This window comes from Lycium barbarum, chromosome 8 (assembly GCF_019175385.1).
Source record: "Lycium barbarum isolate Lr01 chromosome 8, ASM1917538v2, whole genome shotgun sequence".
Taxonomy (NCBI): domain Eukaryota; kingdom Viridiplantae; phylum Streptophyta; class Magnoliopsida; order Solanales; family Solanaceae; genus Lycium; species Lycium barbarum.
The window spans coordinates 2,373,484-2,390,228 of record NC_083344.1 but is presented as its reverse complement, the minus strand read 5'-3'; the positions used below and the strand labels follow the sequence as shown (position 1 = coordinate 2,390,228).

Genomic DNA, 16,745 nt, shown 5'->3' with positions numbered 1-16,745 from the left:
TATAAAATAATTTTGAAGTGTAAAAATAAATTTAAAAGCTAAAATAAAAAAGAGAAATTTCTATATAATAAATATTATAATGAAATAAAATTATAAATTACTTACATATTTAAAGTGCAAAAAAGTTATTACTAATATAGTTGGTACATCTTGTTAAATAATTCGTGTAAATTTTCCTATTTAAGAGTATCGAAAAATAAATGTTTCAAAAAATATTTATTATTTTTATAACAAAGGCATTAGTAAAATATTTTGTAAAACTTTTTTATTTTCGTTTTAAGATTTCACAAAAGTTATTAATAAAAAGGTCTTATTTATAGTATTAGTTTGTCTTTTAATGATTATATTTTAATATATTACCGATATACATCGTATAAGGTGTAACTGAGAATTTTTATTGTACACGATATGTAAATATTTGATTTTTAAATAAAGGTGGACTAACTGTAACTGAGTCCTAATATATATACAAAAGAATGGACGATAATATTCTATAGAACAACACCCATGCTTCCACTTAAAACAACATTCATAATTATTTGGACTAAATTGGGTATACAAGCAGTTCCACGTGTACTTCATTATTGTCGTTACATCTAATATTGTTCTCAATCAAGACAACAAAGGAAAATTACTACATGGTTAACTATAGCTATGGGCATGAAATATATAGATTTTCCCCTCTCCATTGCTCTCTGCTTATTTTCCTTTTGGTCTATTTATAATTTGACCCAAACCCTAATCCTAGTCCTTTTTTGATACGATTTCACATAAAAACCCTAGAAAAATATTATAAAAATAATACAATAATAATTTGAGAAAAATAGTAAATGACGATTTTGTATATTATAGAGTCTTTTAATGAAGGGGAAAAAGTTCAATCAATATTTCTAAGATCCTTCGTAATTTTAATATATTATAGATTAGCCAAGCACAAACTGATTTTTAGCTAAAAGTCTTTTTTGAAAAAAAACACTTTTTGAAATAAACTATTTTAGAAGCTTGGCCAAACAAGCTATTAGACTCCTTAAATTCTTGTCTTAGGTACTAGGTTTATGCTTTTTTCATCTCTGTTCAAACCCTTTTCTCTATTTTCAACACAAGTTCTCCCTCTTTACTGCAAAACTATCGTCAATCTTTTATTGTCTACTTTCAAGGTAACATATTCTCATTCTTGTATTGCAAGTTTTGGTTCAAGCTTCCATTTTTCTAAATTTGCTAAAAATTAACACTTTGCGTCACTATCAAATATCTAAGTAGGCGTTTGGCCATAAGAATTATTCACTTTATTCAGGAATATTTTTTCACTTTTTTCACTTTTCAGCGTTTGGCCATAAGAATTCTGAATACAACTTGAAGTTGTATTCCGGAATTCAAAAAACTTGTTTTTTTAAAAAAATCATTTTTTTTTCACTTTTTTACAACTACATTTTATCAAAAACTACACTTTAAAAAACTATGACCAACACAACTCCAACTCCAAAATTTCAAAAAAGTGATTTTTTTTTTGTATCTATGGACAAACGGGGCCTAATAGTTTATGTTTGCTAAATTTGACAGAAACAATGATTTTTTAATCTTAAACACAAAAAAGTTCCATCAAATTTAAAAAAACGTAACTCAAAAAATTACACTAAACACCAAAAATAATATAAAAAATAACAAAAACTACACATCAAACAACTACAAGGCTACACAAGACTATAAATATACATAATGTAATGATACAAAAACTACAATAATTATACCTTATAAATGTGGATCCCACTAATCTCCTTTTTCCTTTTATAGTCCTCGTTCAATCTAACAGACACAATTCGACAAAAACTTGACAAAGACATAAAATATATTTTTAGCAACTCTTTTGCAAAAACCTTGAAGGACCAAAATTACTTAATACTATATATTTAGGTGACTAATTTGAACCTACCTCAAACATAAGGACTATTTTTGTCATTTTCTCTGATTATTTCAGTTGAGAGTTGGGGAAGCAGAATCTCGATAAAATTCCTCCATAGTTAGATTCCTTTAAGTACCTCAAACATAAGTCTTGTCTTTAAGTACTAGGTTTATGCTTTTTTTCCTCCTCTGTTCAAACCCTTTTCTCCATTTTCAACACAACAAGTTCTGCTAATTACTGTTTTTCAGTACAAATCAAAGATTAAGGAGAATCTTATAACACTGCAACTCCTTTTAGGTAACGTATTCTCAATTTTATACTGCAATTTTGGTTCAAGACCTGATTTTTTGCTGTTATTTCTATTTATTTTTTGTTATTGTGCTGAAATGTGAAGCGGGGTTGTGCTAGTTTTGTGATGTTTTCTAAGAACAGTTTGGTGGATTTAATGCCAAGATCATTCTCTTTTTGGGAATTTAGTATCAAAGAATGAAAATTGACCCAAGTTTTGGTTTTTTGCTGTTTATATCTGCTTATTCTCTGTTATTGTGCTGAAATATGATAAGGGTATGTGCTAGTTTTGTTATATTTCTAAGAACTGATGAAGTTGAGTGTATTTAATGCCAAGATTATTCTTTTTTTGGGAATTTAGTACCAAAGAATGAAAATTGACCCAAATAAAGCAAAATCGATACACAAGATTCATATATTCTGATACTGCAAATTTTGGTTCAAGATTCGATTTTTCGCTGTTATTTGTGTTTATTTTTGTTATTGTGCTGAAATGTGAAAAGGTTACGTGGTAGTTTGTGGTATTTTCTAAGAACTGATTAAGTTGAGTAGATTTAATGTCACCATCATTCTTTTTAGGGAATTTAGTATCAAAGAATGAAAATTGACCCAAATAGAGCAAAATGGATTCATATGCGTGTATTTCTATTTATTCTTTGTTATTGTGCTGAAATATGCAAATGGTATGTGCTAGTTTGTGATATTTTCTAAGAACTGATTAAGTTGGTTGGATTTGATGACCACATTATTCTTCTTTGGGAATTTAGTATCAAAAAATGAAAATTGGCTCAAGTAGAGCAAAATGGATTCATATAGCTTACTTTAATTAGAATTTTATAGCAAAATTAGGGATGGCAAGGGGGCGGTGCGTGTTTCAGGATATGCGGGGCAGTGCGGGTTTTAGGCTTTTCTGGCGGGGCGGGTTGCGGTTTTAATATTTTTTTTTTCAAATCTGATTTCTTTTCTTGATACAGTAGAGCTCTTGTTTGTTTTTAATGTATTTTTGATATATATTACGTATGATTCTCCTAATATTTTCGAGTACTGCTTTGTTCTCCACCTACTTGCTTTGTGAACTATGACCCATATCTGATTAATCTTCTTAGTTATGTTCATTCTCTTAGTATGAAATTTATACGTTTTCACCATTACAGGAAGTAACTTTCTAGCAATTCTATTTATCGTAAATCACTCATCTTTTGCACCCTTAAGAATTCGTTTCAATGTCTATGTATATGGTCTAGTTGGTCAGCCAATTAGTCCATTTCATAGAGTTCCACAATTGGCAACTCCTTTAAAAAGAATTATGCGAGGCAGGGCGGATTGAAAATAGAAATTTTTGGTGCGGTTTGGAGTCTTCGCGTCCGCAGGTTTTCCCAGCAATCGCACCGCCCCCCACGTTTGCCGTCCCTAAGCAAAATTCATACTTGTCTTACTTACAGTTGCAAGTTTTTGGTTCAAGCTTCGATTTTTCACATCGACAATAGATGTGTCATGTTTATGTATCTGTATTTGTCATTATGCTGAAATATAAATGGGTTTGTGCTAGTGTGTAATACTTCCAAGAGCTGATTAAGTTTAGTGGATTTAATGCCCACACCGTTCTTTTTGGGAACTTTGGTAAACGTGTTCTTATTCTTATACTGCTTCATACATGTCTTATGTACAGTTGAAAGTTTTGGCCTAAGCTTTGACTTTTTCATACCTATTAGGAAAAAAAAAAGCTTCGATTATTTCGCATGGACAATAGATGTGTCATATGTGTGTGTTTCTGTTTGTTCTCTGTCATTGTGCTGAAATATGACATGTGTTTGTGCTAGTTTGATTTAGTTCTTACGACTTAGTAAGTTGGGTGGATTTAGTGCCCCCATTATTCTCTTTGGGAAGTCTATTAGAAACAGTCTCTCTACCCTACAAAGGTAGGAATAAGGTCTGTGTACATCCTACCCTCCCTAGACCCCACTTATCGGATTACACTGGGTATGTTGTTGTTGTTGTTATCATTCTCTTTGGGAGTTTAGTATCAAAGAATGAGAAAACTACTATCACCTTTTATGGTCCAATTTCTAGTTACTTCAACATATTTTCAATCTCCTATTGCTTTATACATGTTTTATTTTTCAAGTTTTGGTTCATTTCAATTTTTCAAATGGAAAATAGATGTCATATATGTGTGTGTATTTTTATTTGTCATTTGTGATTGTGCCGGTATGAAATGCGTTTGTTCTAGTTTGTAGTGGATTTAATGCCAACATCATTCTTTTTCGGAATCTAGTACGAAAGAACGAAATGGACCCAAAATAGAATTATACAGTTGACTAATTAGATTGAGATTGAGACGTAGTTGATACTTGATTTTTCTGAGAAAAAGGAAAGTAGTGTCAAGAAGGGAAGTGAAGGCATTTTTGTTGTGTATCCCTTTTCCCCCATTACTTTTGGTGTTCCCTGGTTAACAAGATTTATGTTCTGCAATTAAAAAAATGGAATTTTATGAAGAGTTTGGTTACCTTTTTTCACGCCCCTTGTATACAGCCAGATTTTTGGCCATGTTTTTTTTTTTTTTTTTTTAAACTGGTAACTATATTGTATTCCATCTGAACAATATAGTACATAGGTTGTACTGAAACCATATCTACGAAAGTACTCCAAGACTCTACTATTCTAATCCTATATTGAATCTAATACATCAATAATGGAAATAGTATCATCCGAGTAAGCCTGATTACACCAAAAACAAAGCAATAAAATACAATTCAACTTGACCTTCTGCACTCCATTCTCTATGCTCTCAAAACATCTGGAGTTTCTCTCCTTCCATATTGCCCACCGTATGCTGGCAGGGACAATTCTCCATCTATTTCTGTTCTTTGCCTGCAATCCTGCCTCTTCCCAACTCTTTAGAGCCTCTGAAACCTTGCTAGGCATGGTCCAGGCTATTATCTTTGAGATTTAAAAATATTCTCCAAAGTTATTGTGTAAATTTACATTGTAGAAACAGATGGTTAACTGTCTCTGCTGTTTCTCCACAGAGGAAACATCTAGAGCATAAAATTATCCCCCTTTTCATCAAATTATCCTATGTAAGAACTGCTTCTTTAGCTAAAAGCCACACAAAGCAGCTAACCTTATGTGGAATTTTGGATCTCCAAATGTGTTTCCAGGGCCAGTTGGTAATCTGTTGAATTGATTGATTCATCATCCTGTAGGCTGAACTAACTTTGAGCATTCCTTTTTTATTCCCCAGCCACCAAACAACGTCCTCTCCTACCTGAAGTCCCTTAAAATTGTTCCAGTATGTTAAGATAATCAGCCACTCTTTGTATCTCCCAATCATTGATTTGCCTTCTGAAAGTGAAATTCCATCCTTGAGGTGTCCACAAATCAGCCACAGTCCTTTGATGATCTAAGACAATGTTGTATATATCTAGAAATAGTGTTTCCAGATGACCAACCTCAAGCCAATTATCCTTCCAGAATCTGGTTTTGACCCCATTCACTTCTTTGATCTTAGAGTTGCACTTAACTTATTCCATAAGGCTCTTATGGATCTTCACAGACTAACCCCATATGGTGTAGTAACCTCTTTTGTCATCCAGCTATCTTCCTCTTCATATTTTGCATTGATAACTTTTCTCCATAAAAGTTGATTTTCATTGGCATACTTCCATAGCCACTTCATTCTGAGTGCTTTGCTCTGCATTTTCATATCTTTTATTCCCAGTTCCCCACTCATCTTGCCAGTAATCACTACTTTCCACTTCACCAAGTGAAATCCTTTTTTTTTCTTTATTTCCTTGCCACAGGAATTTCCTCCGGATGCTATCCAACCTCTTGATAATCCCTGCTGGAATTGGGAACAGAGACATCATATATGTTGGTAGGGCATCAAGGACTGAGTTGATGAATGTCACTCTAGCCCCCAAGGACAAATATTGGCTCTTCCATCTGGCTAGTTTCCTCTCACTTTTTTCAATCATATTGTTCCAAATCTCTGTTGAATTAGATTTGGCTCCCAGAGGCATTCCCAGATAGATAGTTGGCAGAGTACCAACTTCACCACCTAGATTTGCAGCCAAGAAGTTCATGTTTGGGACTTCACTGAGAGGATACAAAAAACTCTTCCTCCAGGGTAATGTGCAACCTAGAGATTCCTTCAAATAGGACTAGTATCATCCTTAAAAACCTTAGTTGCTCCTCTTCAGCATCACAAAAGATCAGTGTGTCATCTGCATATTGGAGGTGTGTCACCTCCAGACTTTCATTACCAGCTCTAGCCAGCTCAAAACCATTTATCCATCCATTCACCTTTGCTGTCTTGATCATATTGTTTAGACCTTCCATTGCAATCAAAAATAGGAAAGGTGACAAGGGGTCATCTTGTCTGAGACCTCTTTGTTCTTTAAAAAAACTTGCTAGGGAACCATTAATCAGAACTGAGAAACTAGCAGTTGATATGGAGAATTTGATCCATTGGATCCATTTCTGTCCAAAACCTATCATCTCCAAAACCTGGAGTAAGTACCTCCAGTTTACATGATCATATGCTTTTTCAATATCTAACTTGCAAAGTATTCCAGGTTTCTTCTGCTTAGACCTGGAATCTACTGCTTCATTAGCTACTAGTACAACATCCATAATTTGTCTGCCTTTAATGAAGGCCATCTGCTGAGAGTCCACTAGTTTTGCAATGACCCTTTTCATTCTTTCAGTCAACACTTTGGAAAAGATTTTATAAATACTACCTATCAAACTGATAGGCCTGAAATCCCTTAGTTCCTTATCACCTTTCTTCTTTGGAATGAGAGTAATGAAAGTTGCATTAAAACTTTTCTCAAAAACTCCTTGCTCATGGAAGTTGTGAAAAGTGTTCATTATGTCATGCTTCACTACTTCCCAACATTTTATAAAGAAACCCATGGTGAATCCATCAGGGCCTGGAGCTTTGTCAACTGCACACAATTTTAGACATCTCAATACTTCATTTTCTTCAAAACTGCTTTGTAAAGACTCCTTTTCCTCTTCTGATACAGTAGGGCAATTTGTGAAGTTACAGGCTGGCCTCCATTGTGTGGTCTCATAATACAACTTTTGATAGTAATCAATTATCTCTTCTTCAATTCTAGCTGGCTCCTCAATTGTTTCTCCCTAAATCACAAGCTGATCAATATTGTTATATCTTCTGTGAGCATTTGCCATTTGGTGAAAGAACTTAGTGTTCTTGCCCCCTTCTTTTAACCAGAGTGATCTTGATTTCTGTCTCCAAGATATTTCTTCATTCTTGACCAACTCCTCATACTCCATAAGTAAAGTTGCCTTCTTGATTGATTCCTCTTCTGTTAGGACTCTTTCTTCCAGCACTACATCCATTTCAGCCATCTGTCCTAGCAAACTTCTTCTTTTAGAGCCCAAGTTTCCATCCTCACTTCTGCTCCAAGTCTTGATATTAGACTTTAAAGCTTTTAATTTACAAGCAAGTATGTAGTCTGGTTTGCTTGTGAAGTTAAAAGAATTCCACCAACCCCTAACTCTATCCACAAAACCCTCTGAACCTAGCCACCAGTTTTCAAATTTAAAATAACTTTTACTCCTATTCCATGAACCACCTTGTAAAGCAACAAGAATATAGTCTGAAACCGGTCTTTGAAGAGGATTCTGTTTCAAATTGTTGAAACTATTATCAAACTCTTTTGAGATTAATATCCTGTCAATTCTCGAAGCTATCTCTAGATTGTCACCTTTGAACCAAGTATAAGTAGCATCCTCAAGCTGTAGGTCAATTAGGTTCATGTCTTCAATGAAATCAGAAAATTCCTTCATCCCCCTGGTTCTTTGAGTACAGTTTTTCTTCTTTGAGATAAACCTAGTGACATTATAATCTCCATAAACAGCCCATGGCCCTTCCATTAAGCCCCTCACAGAACCTAATTCTTCCCACACCGATCTTCTTTCTTTATAAGAGTTTGGAGCATACACTCCTGTGATATGGCATGAGAAGTTTTGTAATTGTGCTTCAAACTTACAGGTTAGAGTGTAAGCACCTATTTCAAGAATATCCGCCCTCCATACTCTTTTATCCCACATCAACAGAATCCCCCCTCTTGTTCCACTTGCTTTCAAACAAGCAAAACTAATCAATCTTCCCCCCAGATTTGTTTCACCAGTTCCATAAAGTCACCCTCAATTTTAGTTTCCTGAAAACAGATGATATCTGCTCTCCAGTCAAAAACTAAACTGCTCACCAATCTCCTTTTGTCCCTATTGTTTAATCCCCTAACATTCCATGTTACTAGTTTGAACTGCATTAAGAAACAGGGATGATACTTCTCCCCTTGTACCTATTCTCATTGCTCTTGTAATTAACATCGAAAGAAACAAGACCTTTCAGCTCTTGTGCACCCTTAAACCTTGTTTTTCTGCATTCAGAATCCTGCACTATTCTTCTTGCTTGTCTGTTGCTGTCAATTTGTAGTAATAGTTCCATAGCCTCTTCCTCATGCCCCTGGAAATCTACCCCAAAATTTTTATTGAATTTACTCATATTTTGTTGTACCCATACCAAAGCTTCTTGCACTTTATCCATGATTGTTTACTGTTGCTGAATTTAGATAGGCTCTACCTCCTCAACTTCCCAGTTTTCAATAGCATTGAAAGGATTCAGATCTGCTATCTCAGATAGGTCCTCTGCCACCCTCTTTCCGCCACTTTCCCCAGCCACTATCTGCCAATCATGTTTTTCCACCACTTTTGAAGTTTCCCCAATCACCTCCCCAGACAAGTTCATCACCACTTCTGCAAAAGTGTTCACTTCCTTTGCCGTTTGTGTGCATGCATGCCTTTCTTATTGTTTTAAGAGCTCAGCCATGGTCATGCAGTGCCAATTGTCGTTGTACGATGTTGAGGGCAAGTAATAATCACAAGTTAAGTCATTAAAGATAACTTTTCCAGCAAAATCAAGCCCATTTATCACTTTCAGAGGTTTCTTAGGTGTGGGCTCACATACCCGGCCCAATCCTGAAATTTCATGTAAATTGTTCACTTGCCCATCACGTGATACCTCTGATGTGAAGTCAACCATTGTATCTGACAGTCCCATGTGATGCGTATCTTTAGAATCCCTAGGAGGATGGGATTCTTGTACTTCTTTGCAAAGGTCATCTCTTTTTACCCAGCATGCAATAGCTTTACCTGGATCTTACACAGCAGCATCTCTGAAGGTTCTTCCTTCCTTTTCCGGCATGATTTCGAATCTCGTTTTACTTTCAACCCAGATTGGGAAGTAATACGTGGTTCCATTATGATTGATCGATACCTCCCTCGGAATAAATCTACCATCATTGGACACCAAGATTCTTGCCCATTTCATATGGTTCTTGAGTTCTGTCTCCTCTGTAGCCACCTATCCCCCAAAGATTTCTCATATTTCTTGGAAAAATTTTTGTGACCACAAATGCAGGGGAATGCCCACTGCTCTGATCCAAGTCTCCTTTACTTCAATGGAGTTTGGGACAATTCCTGATAATGGGCTCCACCATTCGAGGTTAAAACAGATGTTCTTCTACCTCCATTGTCCTTGGAGAGTTTGTTCAGCCATATGTCTATTTGGGAATTCAAATAGGAACATATCATTGTATAGCTCATAGATGTTTGTCCCAATAGCCTTTTTCTAGTTGGATGAAGACCACCTCCTTATATCTGCTAGGGTAGGTTTTTCCTTTTACTTTTCTCCACAACATCCAACTAAACATCTCTTCAAGAGTCCATTTTCCTGATTTGCAGATGATTCTGATATTTCAATGCTTCCCTTCTTGCTTTTAACCTCTGTTGTACGGAGATTTCTCGATTGCCATTTAATCTCTTGTACTACCTTTGAGAAAGGGTAGTTGGTTTCATTAATTCTAGGAGGGGCTGCTTGTTCCTGCTTTGTGTGGCACTTAATGAATCTTTCAATATTAAATGCTAAGTCAACCCATCCAGCATTCAATACAGGCTCTGGAATAATTAGGACTGATCTGCCACTACCATTTAATGATAGGATGCTCATATATCTCCCATGCTCATTGTGTTTCCTGGTGCAAAAGTGCTCTGCTTCTCGTTCAGAGGTTTTCTATCTCCTCACCACCTGATCTGTTGAGGCTTCTTTCAAAGTGAAAATGATCCACTCCATGATTTTGCTACTTATGGATGCCCTCCTCATCATCTTTCTACTTCTTTCTACCCATTCATACTAGTCAGAGTTTCTGGAGGACCATCTAGTAATGTCAAAGGATTTAAATCCTGCATTGAAGTAAATTCTATTATCACCCATGTTTGAGAAGAGAATCTAAGTTGCCGAACTGAAAGAGAAGGATAAGATATCACAGAAGGTAATAACTTGAGAATAGATGAGAGAGATAGAAAGAAATTCCGGTAGAAAGTCACCGGAAAAGGGTTAGTTCCCCTCCTAAGAAGTAGGAGAGAGAACTTTCTTGGGGAGAGTGCCTGGAAGCATTTCTAGAGAGAGAATACAACATAAAAAAACACTCAAAATCACACTATAGATTTTTGGCCATGTTTATGAATGAAAATACATTTACTTGATTTAAAAAAATGAAGAATTTGGTTAAAATTTATCTACACTTTTTTTTTTACCTTACAATCAGTGTTATCAAAGGCGCGCTTTAAGCGCGCTTAAGCCCTGAAGCGAGGCTCAAAACATGTTGAGCGCTTCGCCTCGCTTTATGTGCGCTTCAGTGTCGTCATCCAGGCTCTAAGACATACTTTTCCTTGCCAATGATCCTAATATTTTTACAATTTCTTTGTCCATATATTTGTTATTCATGCTTATTATTATTAATCTTGGACTAAAAACATATATATATTTGTATTTTTACACCATTGTGCTCTTTTTCATTAAAGCCCACGCTTTATATGCGCTTCGCGCTTAAAGCCCCAGCTGACCTTAGAGCTTTTTTCGCGCTTTTCGCTTTTGATAACACTGCTTACAATACCAGGCACGACCAAATCCATTTGTTGTTAGTCTTTACTCTTTTGTATGTGTATATACAGAGTATTTAGCCCCCGTTTGGCCATAAGAATTATTCACTTTATTCCGGAATTTTTTTCACTTTTTTCCGGAATCAGCGTTTGGCCATGAGAATTCCGAATACAACTTGAAGTTGTATTCTGGAATACCAAAAACTCAAAAAGCTTGTTTTTAAAAAAAAATCACTTTTTTCACTTTTTTACAACTACATTTCACCAAAAACTACAATTTCGAAAACTATAGCTAAACACAACTCGAACTCCAAAGTCCCCAAAAGAGTGATTTTTTTTTTTGTATCTATGGAAAAACGGAGCCTTAATCTTTGACTATACGTCATATTTGGCTAGTATTTACCTATTTATCTGTGTTCTCTTGTTGCAGGTTAGTCTGAAGTTCTCACAGACAAATGTCTAATTGTACTTGATAGAGCTATAAAGGCGAAGTTAAGAGGTACTAGTTACATGAACATTGATGAAGTATGCCTGTATTTGGTTATTTTCTTCCTTAGTGTTACAAGGTAAAGTAAGTCCATGCCACATTTCATGTCCGCTAATACTTTCCCTTTTGTTTCAGTGCTAACGGGGGCCAAGCGCACAAGATCACAGGGTGAAAGTGACGACAGGAAAAAGTTTTCTATTCCACCCGATTATGAATCGTTAACGTCCTTCACACTAAAGAAGGTTGAAAATAGTCAGGAAGGTCCTAGCCAGGTGCTTCTACTTCAACAATTATTAGCACAGGAAAGCTTAAGAGTCCTGTTAGGCGTAGGCCTTGGATACTTGATGATCATGTTGATCACATGGAAGAGGATCCTGAATGTGAAGCTGATAAGGTCATTTAGTAAGATTTCATATATTTTCTCATAAAGTTATTGAACTAAAACTAATAAAACTTTTTTTCCTTATAAACACCAATAGTTTATCTTTTCTTGCGTAACAGGAAAACATGCTTATACTATATATATATATATATATATATATATATATATATATATATATATATATATATATATATATAAAGTATAAGCGGGAAGTCTTGAGTTCGACTCTCAAAGAGAGCGAATCTGATTAATATAAGTATATAACCTTCCTTTTCATACCTGATTTAATATGCCTTACTTGAGCCGAGGGTCTATCGGAATCAACCTCTTTACCTTCACAAGGTAGGGGCAAGGCTGCATACACACCACCCTCCCCAGATCCCATTTGTTGGATTAAGTTGGGGTATCTATATCCATTGGCGTTCCTCAAAAGCTTGTACCTTTAAGTTATCTCTTCTCTGAGTATGAAATAAGAGGTACTGAGTCCTATATCCTAATATGACGTGCTTGTTAAGAAAATATACTTGGGGCCTAACTCTACCTCAAAAAGAAAGTTAACGAGATTGAGCAAGTTAATGAGATAGAGAATTGTCTAAGACTATATAACAAGACAACATCTCAATCCCTCTAACCTATGTGGGACTCTAACATTCCCATGTGCGCTTAAATGTGGACAACATAATATGATGCCCAACAAAGACAACAAGAGGATGGATCCGGCTTGGATACCATGTAATGAAAATGAACTTTGAACCTAACTCAACATAGAATGTTATTAGCTCATTAGGTGAGGGTTGTCCAAGACCAATTAAGGAGACAACATTGGATTCCCTCAATCAATGTGGGACATTGCAACTATCTTAATGGGCTTTATCAAAGCTAGGGTTGTCAAATGGGCGGGTTGGGCTGAATTTGGAAGGGTCAAAATGGGATGAGTTAATAAATAAGCGGGTTATTGACCCGTCCAAAAGTTACTTGGGCTGACATGGGCTAAAAAATGGGTGGTAAACCCAACTCGCCTAATTCTTACTAGGTTTCTGTTTTTTTGTTTGTTATTTTATAAATTTTCAGTACTTGATAAAACTATTTTTTGAAAAGTAAAATGAATAAACCTAATAAAACTATTTTCTTCTTTACTATAACTATACTAGTTGCTCGAGGCCCGTGCTAAGTCGGGCTCAAACTCAAAATATAAAAATAGTACTTAATTTTGATAATAATTATAATTTGTGTCACATTTTTCTACTAAATAATTAATAAAATATTACTGCAACTTAATCATATCTTGTTGATATGTTTTCATAATTATTGAAGTTCCTTCGTTACTTAAGTGGAAAATATTTAAAGAAAATTTATTGATGAGGAAGCAAGGTTAGTAGGAAATTAGCAAATACCAAAGTGACGCAAGTGAAGTATAAACTAACATGATAAAGTGTGATAATTACAACTCAAGGAAGATCATAAAGAATAGTATTTTTGTATTTTTATGAATTTGTGAGCATGTGATTTTCCTATAAATACAATAGAAATGGTTTTCTTTTGATATTAATTAATTTTCACTCTTATCTTATGTGTCAAGTCTTTATGCTCCAAAATTATCTAAACTAATATATAAGGAGAAATAATGTAAAAGGTACTCCTCCGGTCCTTATGTGTAGGCGTTTTTAGTTTGAGCACACTCCTTAAGAAATCACTCACCTCTGAAAAGTAGGAAGCGTTTTTACTAAATTATTCTTAATTAAATAGAATACCAATTTAATTTGAGTTCTTGGTTATGTAAAAATTTATTTATTTTGGGACTATATATAAAAATTAAAAACTCCACATACTCCCAAGTGAACTTATACTTCAGTAGATGAAAAATAAAACTTCAGCAAATTTGTAAAAGATTGGAATAATTTTTAAGCTTTTATATGTGATTCTAACAATTGTTGATTATAAAACTATGCTATAGTTAGATAAAAAATGCTTTAGGAATAGAAATTTAAGCTTGCTATATTTACTTCTACAGTCAAATAATTTTAAAGAAGGCCTCAAAAGGAAGAACGGCATGAGACGTTCCCAGATGTCAGCCCAATCTTTAGACGGGCTGAAATGGGCCAAGCTAATAAATGGGCGGGTTGGGTCGGTCATGTTTTCATGGGCTAATTTTGCCACCCTTAATCAAATCATATGTTCTGGCAAGTGGGCTTGAATACGGCTCAAAGATGACTTTCTTTTCTGTTTTTCTATGGGTATTCTCTTCTTCATTTGATTGTGTCGTGCATCACTTGGAAGTTAAGGGCTTATCTGGCTGCATCTTCGCTTGTAGTGCCTGGTCAAAGAATGTGGCAGCAGCATGTACTGTTTTTCTGTGTAATTGTTGGCATGTAGTGCTGCTAGTGAGAAGTAATGATCTTGTCATTTGATTGTATCTTGGTCCATTTGATTGTGGATAAATATACCCCTGCCGAATACAAACTTTTATTTTTTTTTGTTCTAAAAAATTTTCCTATGGAATGTGATTCTTTTTGTTCTTTTTTTTGCATACCTTAACTTTTGTGCAGTTGGACTTGGATTATCAAACAGAAAATTGTTCTAGTTTTATTAATGATGAGGAAAACCTTTTTACTGGTTGAAGATCAAAGGCATTACTCTGTTTTACCTTGCAATGTTCTTAAGCTGTATTTTTTTGTACAAAATATTGCAGGATGTGAGGAAGTGTGTTTGTCGGACTGTCCATTCTTTTTTGGTCGGAAATGGGGACCCGTGATTGTTGCGGGGCTGTGTTTAATAGCTGGGTCGAGGGGGTTAGGGAATTAGGTAATTTTTTTCTTTTCTTTTTTTGAAATTGGGTAATTTAAGAGAATTTGGGTTTGCCATCCAAATTGGGTATAAGTGTTAAGTTTGTAAACAGCAGGGGTATATTTATCCACAATCACTAACAGAGGGTAAAGTTAGCTAGTAAAACAAAGTAGAGGAGTATATGTGTCACGCCCCAAAACCTATCCTAGACGTGACCGGCATCCGACGTCATGAACAACATCGAAAGAACCTAAACGATACAATAATAACACTTGAACCCGTCTGGTTCAACATTCGCCTCTAACAGTTTATAAAGTAAATGTAACAAATCATGGATATATAAATTAAATTAGCGGAAGTCTTTATTCACCAAATACTTAGTCAAACGTAATAATGTGCCCGAGAGTTGATCAATAACTCAACAACTACCCATAAGAACGTATACTATGGAGCTTCTAAAATAATGAGCAATGTGTAAATCATCGGGACGCAGCCTGAAACTAAAAGACGAAAAGTAAAGATAGAATGGTGCCCCACGAACAATCATGTGGGCTCACCGAATAGTCTCGAAAGCAACAAGTTCTCTTAAGTCGTAGGCGTATCACGAACCTGCTCCTCAATGATACCTAACATACCATAAAAAACAACAATGGTATGCCTGAGTACTGGGTAATCAGTGAGTGTCTAAGGGGCAATAGTTAACAAAACAAGATATAGTGAATAAAATCAATAAAATGATATTAATGAAAATAACAGTTCAAACTCAGGAATAAAGTGAGTCAGCAACATCAAAGAGTCATCAAAGAACCCAACAATGACAGACACATTAACTTAACTCCTTACCATTTACCAGGCCAAGTATTTCACTGACGAATTCAAATCACCACAAGCCACTCACAGGCAACAAGATATGAAACAAGCCACCCACAGGTTCGGGTTAGGAAACCGTGGAGGCTAATCGTCCTCTGGACTAGCACAACAATAGATACTCCGGGCTTAGAAGCAACGGAGGCTAATCGACCTCTGGACTAGCACAGCCATAGATACTCTGGTCTAGAAAGATACGGAGGCTAATCGTCCCCTGGACTAGCACAAGAATAGATACTCCGCGCTAGGAAGCAACAGAGGCTAATCGTCCTTTGGACTAGCACAGCCATAGATACTCCGGTCTAGGAAGCAACAGAGGTCAATCGTCCTCTGGACTGACACAGCAATACTCGTATCGATACGTTAGGATCCATAACGGCTAATCGTCCTCTGGACTAGCACAGCTTGCCCATACAGACCCAAACACAAACAAAATACAAATCATGTCCTATTACCAAATTATTAATCATGGCTTAGAGCCGAATCTCACTTCTCAAGTCATCATCTAAAAATAGAGGCATTTCAAGTTATAATCCATTTAGAGTCTTATTCAATTTTTAAATTCAACAAAATCCATTTAACAGCAAAACAAGTTTAAGGTCCAACCTTTAGAAAATAAGTTCAATCACCAATAATGGCAAAAACGAGATTCACAAAGTAGTATAGTTCGTATAAGGTTCGATGCGGGCTTGACCCTACACACGCATGACCTTGTCTAAAAGAAATTATCTTTAATTCCAGAATAAATTTCACCAAACAAGACTTACAACTTACACAAACAATCAAGGAAGGATTCTCAAATGCAATTCATGCTTTCACAATGCAAGCGTACTTCACAAGTAGACATAGTTGAAAAGATGATTTTTGGAATATAGACATACTTCAAGGAAGATTTTTGGGAAAATCTAGACATATATGAAAAGACGGATTTTGAAATATAGACATACAAAACACCTTCATAGTCAAAAGGATTTTCTTTAAAGAGATATACAAATTACCTTTATATTCAAAAAAGATTTTATTTTTAAAGAGACATACAAATAATCTTTATAGCCAAAAATGAT

At 35.3% G+C, this 16,745-nt stretch overlaps 1 long non-coding RNA gene across 1 annotated transcript; it reads left to right on the top strand.

Annotated features, from left to right (window-relative positions):
• Positions 1-1,938: 1,938 nt before the first annotated feature.
• LOC132605666 (uncharacterized) lies at positions 1,939-14,656 on the top strand. Its single transcript, XR_009569398.1, has 4 exons — positions 1,939-2,197; positions 11,592-11,660; positions 11,784-12,042; positions 14,042-14,656. It is a non-coding gene; the product is annotated as an uncharacterized LOC132605666 (long non-coding RNA).
• Positions 14,657-16,745: the final 2,089 nt, after the last annotated feature.